This window comes from Lutra lutra, chromosome 14 (genome assembly GCF_902655055.1).
Source record: "Lutra lutra chromosome 14, mLutLut1.2, whole genome shotgun sequence".
NCBI lineage: Eukaryota > Metazoa > Chordata > Mammalia > Carnivora > Mustelidae > Lutra > Lutra lutra.
Window position 1 is genome coordinate 62691464 of NC_062291.1, and position 14326 is coordinate 62705789.

General features: G+C 46.9%; 1 protein-coding gene across 4 annotated transcripts in view; it reads left to right on the forward strand.

Annotated features, from left to right (window-relative positions):
* WBP1L (WW domain binding protein 1 like) overlaps nucleotides 1-14326 on the forward strand; it is a 60977-nt gene that overhangs the window by 23044 nt on the left and 23607 nt on the right. The gene's annotated exons all lie outside the window — the stretch shown is intronic.

Consider the following 14326-nt stretch of genomic DNA (forward strand, 5'->3'; position numbering starts at 1 on the left):
TTTGGATTTGGTTCGTTAGCAGAGATTTCTTAACAGTTCTCTGGTTCCAAAGAGATTCTGAGTGGCCGGAGAGGGGGGTCCTCTAGAGGGTAGGGCTCCCAGAGGCTTTTTCTCCTTGTAGACATGTGGTCAGGGCTGTGGGGTTCAGGGACGTCCCGGATATCTCAGAGGGCTGGGGGTCAGATTGGCCCCCTTTTGGCGTTCCTGACAGACTTTACAGAGCCAACAGACCCCTGTTGGCAGAGTCTCGGTTGCTTTACGAACTGCTGTTTGAAGTAGGGGCACTAAATTATAGCCTGTAACCTAGTGTGGAATGAGAAAACAGTAGCAAGAGACCAACTGCTGTCTGCTGAGAACACAGCTGTTGCCAACTGTTTGTTCCAGGGCTTCTGAGAGTTGGCCACCCCACCCCCTTTGGTCTGGGAGGCCGGTCTGTATCAGAATGTGTAACTGTAACCAGTGGCTGTAAGAGGGGGTGGGGACAGACAGACAGACAGACAGACACACACATCCTTGGCTGCCCGTTCCCGGGTGAGGAAAGCCACAGAAGAGATCAAACCGGAAACCTTAGCGAGGCGCTGCTAGAGAAGGCTGGACTCATCTCGCTGTTAGAGAAGGGCTGCGGGAGCAAAATCTCCCTTGGGTTGCCCCCAATTCTTCAAAAGTCAGTGTCTCTGAAAAGCTCCCTCCCTACATACCTTCAGTTCTCTTGTTCATCTGCAGTGTTCCTTTGGTGCTTCTGATAGGCCAGGGGGTAGGGGGCATTTGAGCACCTCCTCTGTTCCCCAAGAAGGGCTGTCCTTTTAACCTATGGGCGGAGTGAGCCCTGGTGAGGACTGGGGGCAGTGCTGGAGATGTGCTGGGGGAGGCATCCCGTGCTTGTATGTCAGATGTTGGGGGAGACGTGGGGACCATGTGGTAGGGTGGAAGGAGCAGGGCGGGGGAGCCAGAAAGGCCTGTGTCCAAATCCTGGCTCCCCCAGGGTCTTGGACAGGCCGCTTAACTGCTCTGAACCTCATCTTTTTTTTTTTTTTTTTTTTAAGATTTTATTTATTTATTTGACAGACAGAGATGACAAGGAGGCAGAGAGGCAGGCAGAGAGAGAGGAGGAAGCAGGCTCCCCGCTGAGCAGGGAGCCCGACACGGGGCTCGATCCCAGGACTCTGGGATCATGACCTGAGCCGAAGGCAGAGGCTTTAACCCACTGAGCCACCCAGGCGCCCCAGAACCTCATCTTTGAAAGGAAAATAATAAAACCTACTGGAAGAGTTACTGAAGGGTTTTCAAAAAAGAATGTGCTTAAAACATGAGCACCCTGGCTGGTGGAGAGTAGGCATTTAGTGAAAATGTAACCATTATTTCTCTGTACTCATCCCTAAGGGATGCGAGACTGCATGGGACGGCAGAGGTACAGGGAAACTAGAAGCCTGAGGACCCGAGGTGGAGGGCGGAGTGGACAGGCCTACCAGAGTGAGCTGACTGGGGGTTGGCAGGCTGTTGCGTACTGTACCAGTATGCTGGTCATCTTGTCTATTGAGGAGGTGAGAAGAGGAGGGCCCATGTCCAGTCACCCCTCTCAGCTGAGTGGTTTTGGGTTGGGGGTCTTGGGGAGCATCTCAGAGGATCAACAGCAGATGAATTTTTTTTTTAAGCTTTATTTATTTGAGAGAGAGAGTGCGTGTGCGCAAACACAGGGGCAAGCGGGGGCGGTGCGTGGAGGGGCAGAGGAAGAACCTTAAGCAGACTCCAGGCTGAGTGCAGACCTGGGCATGGGGGGGCGGGGGGTCTCGGTCTCAGGACCTGGAGATCATGACCTGAGCTGAAACTAGGAATCGGACGGACCCCTTAAGCTCTTGTTTCTGAACAGATCCCTGGTAGGAGGTTGGACTGGAACACCTCTTAAAGCCCCTTTCTGCCCTTCGGTGATTGAAACCTTCGCCTGTAAAAATTTTGACTGTTTTTGGTTACGTAATTTTGTGTATTTCTAGCATTTCTGTGTCTGACAGTGTAACTACATTCTTTTTTTTTTTTTAAGATTTTATTTATTTATTTGACAGACAGAGATCACAAGTAGGCAGAGAGGCAGGCAGAGAGAGAGGAAGGGAAGCAGGCTCCCTGCTGAGCAGAGAGCCCGACACGGGGCTCGATCCCAGGACCCTGGGATCATGACCTGAGCCGAAGGCAGAGGCTTTAACCCACTGAGCCACCCAGGCGCCCCTGTAACTACATTCTTTACTGGAGCTATGGGAAAGCTAGCTTTCTAAAGATGACTTAGTGATAATTGTTTTTTTAAAAAATGACAAAAATATCTATGCTATTGGTCTTTATCATGCATAATACGTATGTACTTTCATACATTTCTTTCTCTCTTAATCTACATAACAACCGTGTCTTAAGTGGTAGTGTGATTCTGTTTCTGCAGAAGTGCATCCTGAGGCTTACAGGAGAGAAGCCATTTGCCTAGAGTTGCTCAGCTAGGTAGGAAAATGGTAATAGAAGTTTTGTTTTTTCTTCTCTCTCTCTTTTTTAAAGATTTTATTTATTTCTTTTAGAGAGAAAGAGAGTGCACACAGGAGCAGGGGAGGGATAGGGGCAGAGGCAGAGGATGATCATCTCCAGCACACTCTGAGCTGAGTGTGGAGCCCAATGCGGGGCTCAATCCCGTGACCCTGAGATCATGACCTGAGCTGAAACCAGGAGTTGCATGCTCAACTGGCTGAGCCACCCCAGTACACCTTGTTTATTTTTAATTGCCCCTTGTTATCTTTTGATTCTAAAGCCTGGAGTTTCTCTCACTACCTAGACTGCTCTGGCCAGTGCCTGTGTGAGAAGAGCATTGTTTTAGTTGGGGTGTATCTTCCGAAGGTTGTTTATAGGCGGCCCAGGTTCCAGCTAAGACAGTCTTGTCTCTTTGTGCCTATTTGCATTTACTCTGTGGAAGACTCTCACACATGCAGCATCTACTGAATAAAGCCGCTGCAAGGAGCTTGGAACATGTAATGAATATGGACCTTTCACAAAGGATGCAGAGATAAATAAAGCACAACCTTTAACCTTCTAGGAGCCCCTACTCCAATGCAGTGGTTCTCAAAATGCATAAAAATCACCAAAATGCAAAAAAAAAAATTAGTGGGGCTAATGACAAGGTAGATTTTGTAGGGCTGGGGCCAGAGCCCAGGAACTTGCATTCCTATGAAGTTCTCCGGGTGGTTCTGACGAGCTAGTTTCTGACAATGTGAGATCGCCCCCTGCACCACTAGGTGTAGTAGCATGGAAATAGTCGCATGATAACTGCTTATATCAGGAATGCCCAGGACCTGGGACCACAGGTGGGAAAGGATCTCTGTCAAGTGCAGGGCGGTTGTGGGGGGACAGCGGGGGGGGTGTGAGGGTGGTGAGGGGAGTGGGGGTAGAGAGTGGTGTGTATGAAAGGCTTTCTTGAGAAGGTGATATCTGATCTGGGTATTGAAGGATGGGTAGGAGTTTACCAGACATATGATCTGGGGAAAGAGCATTCCAGAAAGACCAGGTTGGGAGTGTTGTTTTTGTTTTCTCCTGTAGATGAGAAAGGAAACTGTCATCTATGAGTCTTAGTGCTAGGTATGCCTGAGGCAAGACAGGGACTTTGGCTTACCAACTGCTGGCATCCTTTATGACACAGAGAAGGAGGAAAGCATTAGGAGAGTGGTGTGAATTCAGTGTCTGTAAAGGGCAGTTAAACTTTAGGCCGTATGTTTTCTTCCATGCAAGGGACAGTTAAGACAGCTAGTGTTGACTGAAGAGCAGTCTTTTTGTGCTTAGAGGAGCTAAACTTCAGAAGAGAGTCACCTGCGGAACGTTCTGGGCATGGTACTGTGGCCCAGGGTTTTGGTATACCCCACAGTTGAGCATCTTATCCTATTATTAACTGGTGAGATGAGAAAATGAGTTTTCTGGTTAAGAGAGAATCCATCCTGTAAACCTAACAGATGGATTACTGACCTTCAAGAGAATAAGATTTGCAACAGAACACTCTTAGTCTGCTGATTTGAATGAATTCTATTTCATGTTTGATTCAGAAGGCATTGATTTCATAATGCAGGAGGATTCTTAGGATTAACATGCTATATCAAAAAAGTATGGTCCATGTATTTCATTCAAAGCATGCTGTAGATACAAAGAGACATAAACTTTATTCCCGGCCTCAAGGGGTTTATAGTCAGATAGGGGAAGTAAGTGCTCAGGAGAACTGGAATGTTCGGCAGGTGGTGGTGAGTGCCCTTAGAGAGGGACAAGGGTGCTGTGAGTTCACAGGTGTGGGAAGGGGGTTTCTTCAGGTGTCCCTGTCCACAGTCCAGCAGTCCCAGTGCTGGCACCACAGGTATGTGGAAGGACCAGTTGATGGCAGCTGCTGGCCCATGGAGTCTAGGCTGTAGAGCCATCAAGACAATAATTTGTATCTTGTACCTCAGAATGTTGCCTTTCTCTGTGGGAGGGACCTACTGTCCCCCAAATTGTCCTCACCCAAGTGAGATGATCCTTGATACTGGAAATGAGTCTTCTCCAGCAAAACTGGGGTGCTCCTGCCCATGTTGGAATATGTCATGGACAGAGGCTTCTGGCCCCAGGGGCTGTTTGTAGTCTAGACGGCAGGTGCTGGTACTACAGGCCCTTGCTTGGCCTGATGCTGAATGTTAACAGGACAGCCAGAATGTTGAACCCCAGCTACTCCCTGGGCCTGATAGGAGGTCTTAGGGTCTCACAAAGACAACACTGAAAGTGCCGTCCAAAAGGGGCAGGATGGGAGCCATCACTAGGGAGAGGGAGGAGGGAATTTGCCAACTTCTGATTTAACCCCTAACCTGCTGAATGTTAGCCAACATTACGTGATAATTTTGTTTGTTTGTTACTTGGTATTTCGTCATGACAGCCACCACGAGGGAGGAGGTCTTAGCTCCTTTCTGTCATGAGGAAACCAAAACTCAGGAGGCTTTTCTCTTTAGGATCACACAGCTAACGTGTGGCCGTGGGGGCACCGGAGGCCAGGGCTGAGACGCTTATATTGTTCTCCTCTTGTATCCTCTGGTGTGGTACCTGCACCCACATCTGTCAGACTATCCCCCCGTGTGCCCTGCACTCTGCTAATGACCAACTATTGAGTCCTGATCGACATAACCTATCCCTTGTGTGTGCTTAGCCTTTCTCTACAAGGTTAGGGACAAATTAAGCAAGACCCTGCTTGGAAGGGAACTGTCTGTATATAACGCAGCAAACACCAAGGTAACACTTGTTGTTTGTACTATCCAAGGTCAAAGCCAAAATCTTCATTGGCACTGATGTGTAAAAGTCTTGTAAGTGACAGCTCCATAGAACCCCTCAGTTCCCTGCTGTCACCTAAAGGTAGGAAAGGGTGATTTTTACCTTGGCCCTTCCAGATGGATTTTTTTTTTAAAGATTTTATTTATTATTTGTTTACTGTAGAGCGAGAGAGACAGAGCATGAGGCAGAAGGAGAGAGAATCTCAAGCAGGATTTGGACTCAGGGCAGAGCCTGACTCGGGGCTCGATCCCGCAACCCTGAGATCATGACCCGAGCCCAAATCGGGAGTCGGATGCTTGACCTGCTGAGCCACTCAGGTGCCCCTCAGATGGATTTGTAAGCCCCCAACCATCTTTGTGGCAAGAAGCTACTTTTGTAGAGGAATGTGGGTTGTTTTTCATCACATTCCTGTTATCAAAGCAAAGAGAAACCAGTGGACTGGACAGTAACTTAGTGGAAAAGAAGACTGTATCTGCTGATTTTGAAACTTTTATCCAGGATGGAGCCAAAGAAAACATTCACTTCCTCCAGTGATAACCCACGAGTTGGATCCACCCCTTCCCACCCCTTTTCCTTGAAAAGGTAGATTTTAGTCCAGGGGAACAAGAATTTGGGGCTACTTTAAAAACTGCTGGAAAATTTCTTTTTCTGTCCCAGTTCCCAACAACCAGCTACTAGTTTGTTCGTTCGTTCATTTCTTCCTTCCTTCCTTCCTTCATTCTTCTTCTTCTTCTTTTTAAAAGATTTAATTTATTTATAACAGAGAGAGGGTGAGAGAGGGAATACCAGCAGCGGGGAGCTGAGGAAGGAGAAGTAGGCTCCCCACTGAGCATGGATGTGGAGCTCGATCCCAGGACGCCGGGATCGTGACCCGAGCCGGAGACAGACGCCCAACAACTGAGCCACCCAGGCGCCCCGAGATACTAGTTTCTTAGTTCTCATCCCCTCGTACTTCTTGACTCTTGCTCATTTGTAGAATTAGTGGGTTGAAAGGGGCTCCTCACATCGACTTGCTTCAGGCATTTCTGCACGCCTCTGTAGGCCTCTGTAGCCTCTAGCCGTTGCTTCTCTGGGTTGGGCTCAACTCAACTTGAATCCTGGACCTTTGCGGCATCGCCTGCTGGTTGCTGGAAATGGTGATTCAGTCCTGGGAGGTGACTTGCTTGAGCTGTCTTGTTCTTTTACTCAGAGAGGAAGGGCAGCAGGGGAAAGCTGAAAGCTGTATGCATTTCAGGGAATACGGAGCCATACCCAGAGGATGGCTGAAGTAGAGCACAGTGACTTTTCCTGAAAGTGCCGTGGAGCTTGCTGGGTCCGTGTTACCCATCAGACATCGGTTCCCTTGGGCATTGCATCAAGGAGGCCAGGAAATTTTTATTGTTTGGTTCTCTTGCTCAACGCACACGTTCTCAAGGTCTTTCACCGACCTGTGACATGTAGTCTCATTCTTGGTTTTGCATACTGCCCATCTGATCCTGTGGTTTCCATCGGAGATTTGGAAATCCTGGGTTATGTACACAGTGGTGTGAATACCTGTGACGTCCCACTCCTCTGGGTGTGGCTCTGGCGGGTGATGGGAAGGCCCAGGATAGGCCAGGGCAAGGTGCCAGCAAAAATAGAACGTGCTATCACTTCTCCGTCTCCTGGATTTATGGGCCTGGCTCTGATTACTGGGTCAATGGGCAGGTCTCTCGCGGTCATGCAAAATCACATCACCACAGCCTTGGTCTTACCCTTGGAGGCGCCCCTCAGGCCACTGCTTGTTCCATTGTAGCTGAGCAGCACAGGGGAGCGTGGAGCAGGACTAGCCCCTCGGGTTCTTCGACGGTCAGTCCGCAGGGCCAGCACTTTCCTGAAGATTTTTGCATGTCTGATCCTTTGCTACGGCAGGCGCACTTGGGAGATGGACATAATTCTGCTTCTGGGGAATTCACAGAATGGTTGGGGGGCCCATGAGGCAATCGGGCAGCAAGACCAGATAGAACACGACTCTGCACTAGATCATGTAGTGCGGTTTGGCTGGAACAGTGGTTCTAAACTACAGGCAATTTTGCCCCTCGACCTGGGGGACATTTGGCGGTGTTTGGAGGTTGTTGATTGTCATAACCTGGGAGGTGAGGTGTTGCTATCAGCATCTAATGGGCGGAGACCTGGGATGGTGCTGAACATCCTCTGCAAAGAATTATCTGGCTCCAGTGACAGTAGGGCCGAGGCAGAGAAACTCAGGGCTGGTCTTACTGATGCGTGGTGTGTCCAGTCCGCTTAGGGAGCAATCACAGAAGTCAGAGGCCTCAGGGAGAGTGGACTGAGATGTTTGAATATAGGGAAAATAGGTGTACTTCTTCCTGCTGCTTTCCAAGCAATACGTATTAAGTACCTACCCAAATATTTAGAATCTTAACATCGTGGTTTCCCCTAATTAGCAGGTACTATGTCTTGTCAAGGGCAGGGATGGAGTTAATTTTTTTTTTTTTAAGATTTTATTTGTTTATTTGACAGAGATCACAAGTAGATGGAGAGGCAGGCAGAGAGAGAGGGAAGCAGGCTCCCCGCTGAGCAGAGAGCCCAATGCGGGACTCGATCCCAGGACCCTGAGATCATGACCTGCGCCGAAGGCAGTGGCTTCCACTGAGCCACCCAGGCGCCCCTGGAGTTAATTTTTTATGGCCAGTAGCTAAGATCAAGCCCTTCCGGAACTGGTAATTTATGTCTTACTCTGGATAGTAGTAATCTGGATACCCGCTTTCAGAAGGATGGGATCTCAGTAGTGCCTAAATAACTTTATATAGTTTAAAGAATAGGCTACAGTTATTTCAGTAACAGGCCATATTTTAAGCCAAGTGCCTATTGCTGGGACTTGGGTCTGTTGTACTCTATCTCTGATAAAGTAGTAAATTCCCCTTTTTCTAAGTCATCAGGTGTCTCCTTTAATCTTTATATATATATGATATATATATATATATATATTTTTTAAGATTTTATTTGTTTATTTGACAGACAGAGATCACAAGTAGGCAGAGAGGCAGGCAGAGAGAGAGGGAGGAAGCAAGGCTCCCCGCTGAGCAGAGAGCTGGATGCAGGGCTCCATCCCAGGACTCTGAGATCATGACCTGAGCTGAACACAGAGGCATTAACCCACTGAGCCACCCAGGTGCCCCATAATCTTTATATATTTTTTAAGATTTTATTCATTTATTTGAGAGACAGCATGAGAGAGAGAGAGAGAGTGAGCATGAATGGGGGCGGGGGTGGTGGTAAGGGGCAGAGAGAGTGGGAGAAGCGAACTCCCTGCTGAATGTGGAACCTGATCTGGGATCCCAGGACACTGAGATCATGACCTGAGCCAAAATCAGATGCTTAACTGACTGAGCCACCCAAGCGCCCCTCCTTTCACCTCTGAATGTCATGTCTTAGAGTTCAGAAAGTTCTTTAAAGTTACTCAGAGTCCTTTGGAGACATAGCCTCTGGATTCTGAAGATTTTTTTTTTTTTAATCTTGTATCTGTTACCGGGGAGACCTTTATTGTATATTTATTTGTATCTACTTATTTATTAGAGCAAAAGAGCACGGGCGGGGAGGTTGGGGCAGAGAGAGAGGGAGAAGCAGGAACCCTGGCTTGGGGCTCAATTCCAGGACCCTGGGATCACAACCTGAGCCAAAGGCAGGTGCTTACTGACTCAGCCACCTAGGCACCCCTAGTATTTAGCAGTATTCGATCAATTTGTGATAAGCTTAGTAATTTTTTTCTAACTTTATAGGCAGGCTGTTGACAATAAAGTGTGTGTATCCCGATGCAAGACAGATGGAAAACACTACGCATAATATTAAGAGCATTATCTTTGATATGTAACTCCATTTCTACTATATTTTTGCTTAATGCCATGCTAATAAGTTTCTGTAGTATAGATATTGGAGTTTGTTGTTGTCGTTTACAAAATGTTTTATTTTTAAAATTTATTTAAATTCAATAAATTAACATAGAGTGTGTATTATTAGCTTCAGAGGTGGAGTTCGCGATTCATCAGTCTTGTATAACACCTGGTGCCCATTCCATCACATGCCCAGGGAGACCATTTTTATTGTGACACTTTGTCCCAGGTAGAAGTAAATAGTTTCCTTGAACAGTGTCAAACTTTTTACTGGCAGTAAATCTCTGGAACTGTTCTCCAGACAGACGGCAGGCAGGACAAGTCCCGTTACTATTTCTTTTGCTCCCAACAAAAGCCTGCTGCAGTGGGATGGAACTTCTGAGAAAAAAATGGGGTTAAATTTAGAATTTTGCTTAAAGCAAGGATGATCTCTGTGATCCCACATGTTCTCTTCACTGTCAAATGAAACTATGGTGAATCTCTTCTAAAGCATATCAGTGATAAGTCTACTGGTACCTTCCATAGTTCAGATATCTATGAAGGCCATACTTCTTTCCAGGCAGAGAAGTGAGTATTTTATTTGAGCAAGAGCCATTTTCAAGATTTAGCAAAGACTTTGATGAGCTAGAACCCAGTCCTAGAAAGACTACTGACCCCGAAGTCAGAAGGCCAGGGTGTCCACCGTCCGGAGTCTGTCATTCTTAGCCTTGGGCTACATGGCAGTTCCTTATCTGTAAGAGGAGGGTCCTAGCCCTTCTGACCTCTTGCAGGTGCTGGCTGGCAGGCTCAAATGAGAGGCTGCCCATTAAAGAAGCTTGAAAACCTTGAGAGTCCTATAAATGTGTGTTTTATGTATATTACTTTGATAGTGAGTGTCGTGTGTGTATCATCAGTGCTCCAAACTATGACCCTGAGGCTTTGCCACATTATAAGTCATTAAAAAAAGAATGAATCCTGTTAATCAGATGGTACGTAATTAAGGCACACAGTAAACCTGAATATTTCAGGAAGATTTTCAGCAACAAGAGCTGAAACATCAACTTCTTTTTTTTTTTTTTTTTTAAGCCTAGCCGTTTGGTTGTTAGAGAGTTCCTCAAAGGCCAAGTCCATATCTTCTCTGTCATTTTTGTGCCCGTCAGCATCTAGCATGAAAGTTTAGGATAACCCCTAAGCATTCAGTACTTTCCAGTGCGATTTGGGCTTTAGGTCTAGACAACTTGTTCCAGCTGTCTGGCCACTCTGGGCCTCGCTTTCCTTGGTTCCTGTGGGGAAAGCTTGACATAAGTGAAAATGCCCAGCCGAGTGCTTGGTAAACACAGATCCTGGGAAGAGCTGGGTTTTCTGCAGCCTGTTGAGTGTTGTGGCAAGAGGTTTGTTTTCCGGATTGTCCAGAGCTGTTCCTCTCGTGCAGCGAAGAGGGGCCCTCCTCTTTGTCCGGTCTCTGTTTACACGTCGTGTGCCGTGTGTTGCTTGAGCCTCAGTATGGAAGGTGCATGTCTGCTGTTGATGTTTGGGTCTCTGCAGCTCGCCTTAACCTCAGGGTAAGGGCATGGACGTCTATTACTCAACTTGAGAGCAGGAGGAGCTAATCAGATGCCCACAGGAGCCAGGCCGTGACAGCTTGAGTGAAGCAGATGGGCTTCGTGGACAGCAGGGATTGTTGGGGGGGGTGCGTGAGGTGAGGCCAGAGCCTGTGTACATCTGTGAGCCAGCCTGATATGCTGCTAAGGGAATGTGGGCCCGGAATTTGCAAGAGAAGCTGGAAATCTGATTTCTGTATGATTCCTTTTTGTTTGAAAATGTTAACAGCTAGGGGCTTGCCAGGGGTTCTGCTGTAGCTTGCTTGTCTTGGGTTATAATTTTCCACTCTGCTTGAATAAACCTGGTTTTGCTGGTTTAAAAAAAAAAAGACCATTAATTCCATTTTTATTTTTAAAGGTTTATTTGTTTTAGAGAGAGACAGAGAGAGAGGGTATAAGTGGATGGGAGGGGCAGAGGGAGAGAGAGAGAGAGTCAAGCAGACTCTGCACTGAGCCCAGAACCTGGTCAGGGTTCCATCTCACAGTCCTGAGATCAGGACCTGAGCTAAAACCAAGAGTTGGTCACTTAACTGACCACACCACCCAGGTGCCCCCGTTGATTCCATTTTTTTTTTAAAGATTTTTATTTATTTATTTGACAGACAGAGATCACAAGTAGGCAGAGAGGCAGGCAGAGAGAGAGGAGGAAGCAGGCTCCCTGCTGAGCAGAGAGCCCAATGCGGGGCTCGATCCCAGGACCCTGGGATCATGACCTGAGCCAAAGGCAGAGGCTTTAACCCACTGAGCCACCCAGGCGCCCCCCCGTTGATTCCATTTTTTAAAAAATTGAAAAACAGAGGTGCCTGGGTGGCTCAGTCAGTTAAGTGTCTGACTCTGGGATTTTGGTTCAGGTCATGATCTCAGAGTCTGGTATTGAGCCCCAGGTTGGGCTCTGCAGTCGGTGGGGAGTCTGCTTGGGATTCTCTCTCTCCCTTTCCCTCTGCCCCCTCCCTCCCTGTCTCTTGCTCTTTCTTTAATGAATAAATAAATAAATCATTTTAAAAAATTGAAAAACAGGGCGCCTGGTTGGCTCAGTTGGTTGGGCAACTGCCTTCAGCTTAGGTCATGATCCCAGAGTCCTGGGATCGAGTCCTGCATCGGGCTCCCTGCTCTGTGGGGAGTCTGCTTCTCCCTCTGACCTTCTTCTCTCTCATGCTCTCTCTCACTGTCTCTCTCTCAAATAAATAAATAAAATCTTTAAAAAAAATTGAAAACCAAAATTACCATGTGGGCATAGAACTCATTAGTGGGCCCATTGTGGTCGGAGAGCCACCAGTTGGCAATCCCTGCTTTCAGGTAGGAGACACAGTGATACAATTAGGAAGGAAAGAACCTGCCCTCATGGCACCAACTATGACCACATGATAGTCGGTTGAATCGCCCTCTTTCTCTGCCTGAGTGCCACCTGCTCTGTTGAGTGGTGATATCTTGCCCCTTAGCTCTCTGTACTTCAGCCCTTGCTGAAGATGCCGTACTTCTCAGTGCATTTATTCTAGGGGAGAAGAGGCCAGTGATGAGGGATTGCTGGGGATACCTCGAGGCAGGACCACTTTTCCTTCTAAGTGTCCAGGGGTTAAAGAATGGCACATTAACCCATTGTCCAGAGCTGCTGCAGCCAGCAAGACCTCACAGGCCTGCATGTGCTAGGACATCAACGAGTAGCCTTTAATAAAACCGTGGAATATGTTGCAACTTCCGATCTGTGTCTGGGATTTTCCTACCAGGGTCAAGTGGCTTTTTCTGAGTTTGTTATTCAGGTTCCTAAGGGCAACACAGGAAATGGATTTTAATTTCTTTTTTGGCTGCTCTGTTTGGGGGCTGTTTAATGAGGATCCAGTTTGCAGTGCAGCAATACTGGTGTGCGTACAAGTGTACCTGACTTGTTTTTTTTTTTTAACGTGTATGTTTATGATCTATCACATGTACTTTTTAATGAAGTGAAGCAGAAAGCATCTGACTCATTGTATAGGCCTTGATTCTAAGTGGCTACTCTTAGGGGTAACTTTTGGGATGTGTTTGGGATTCTAGAAAAAGAATATTAGAGCATTCCACTTTTAGAGGCAGGAATTATGTATATTATACATTTTTATAAATCTAGGGCGATGGTTCTCAAACTTCAATATATGTAAGCCGAACCCGTGGAAGTTCTTAACCTACATTCTTAAATACACCGGGTGATTTTTGGGCCCACGGACCGCACTGTGGTCCGAAAATAGAAATGTGTCCCTATTTTGTTGTGTTTATTATCAAAGTGTGTTCATTGCTACCTTGGGGCAAATTCACTGTTTGTGGGATGCCATGATTGATTCTGATTCACTGTTGCCCTTCCTCACCCCCTGGAGTATACCAATCTTTGGGAGTCCCCAGACAGAATTGTTCCATGAGACCCTCATAGGCGGAAGTCAATGGACCCTTGCTGCTGCTACAGCAGGGGTCCCCGGGACTCCCCTTCCACAGTACACAGTGTAGCCACATCCTGAAGCCGCAGCTGCCTACATTGGTTCTAGACTTTTCTCCAGTGTTACTGGCTTCAGTCTTTGGCTTTACCCTTCGAGGTACTTCACCACTAGAGGGAGGGAGACTGGGTATTCTCTAGCCCAGGGAACTGGAGGGTAGAGCTCCTAGGGGTAAAACATACTATCAAACGTGAGGGATGAGGCTGAATCTTATCAGTTTAGATTCATTGGCTTGTTTAGGGGAAACTGCCCGCCTGATTGCCCTCTAGGAAAATTACTGAACTCAACCAAACAGCATAAAAATTCATTCCTAGGGGCGCCTGGGTGGCTCAGTGGGTTAAAGCCTCTGCCTTCGGCTCGGGTCATGATCCCAGGGTCCTGGGATCGAGCCCCGCATCGGGTTCTCTGCTTGGCAGGGAGCCTGCCTCACCCTCTCTCTGTGCCTGCCTCTCTGCCTACTTGTGATTTCTGTCTGTCAAATAAATAAATAAAAATCTTAAAAAAAAAAAATTCATTCCTAATATCCCAGTGCATAGAAAGCAGAGTCTTGGTTAATCTAGCAATGGCTTGCCCTTTATCAGAAAGGATGAAACAGAGCTCTTTTAGGTAAGAAAGATTAAAGGAGTAATTGTCATGTATAGTTTATATTGTGAAGGATACAAAAGTAGTATGCGACACTCCCTATCATAAATAAAAAGGGAGATTAGACAAACCTGTAGGAAACAATAGTTCAGGACTCCTACTGGATCATTTCTCTCCACCTGAATTTACTTTCCTTCACCCCCCAACTCTCTGTAATCTTTTTGCATCCAATTCAAAATGTGTGCCCTTGAACGAATCTAATTTCCCTCAGCCCTTCAAACAGCTTAAAAATCATTAGTATTAGGGAAAAACTGATATTAACTATCTTATTGTAAAAATACAGGTGTAAATCCACAAAAAGTTAAAGAGTGTTTTTTATGATCACCTACAAATTTTTTTAAAGTTTTTGTTTATTTATTTGATAGAGATCACAAGTAGGCAGAGAGGCAGGCAGAGAGAGAGAGGGAAGCAGGCTCCCTGCTGGGCAGAGAGCCCAATGGGTTAGTTAGTGTTAGGATTTGGGGCTCTCGCGTCAGGACCC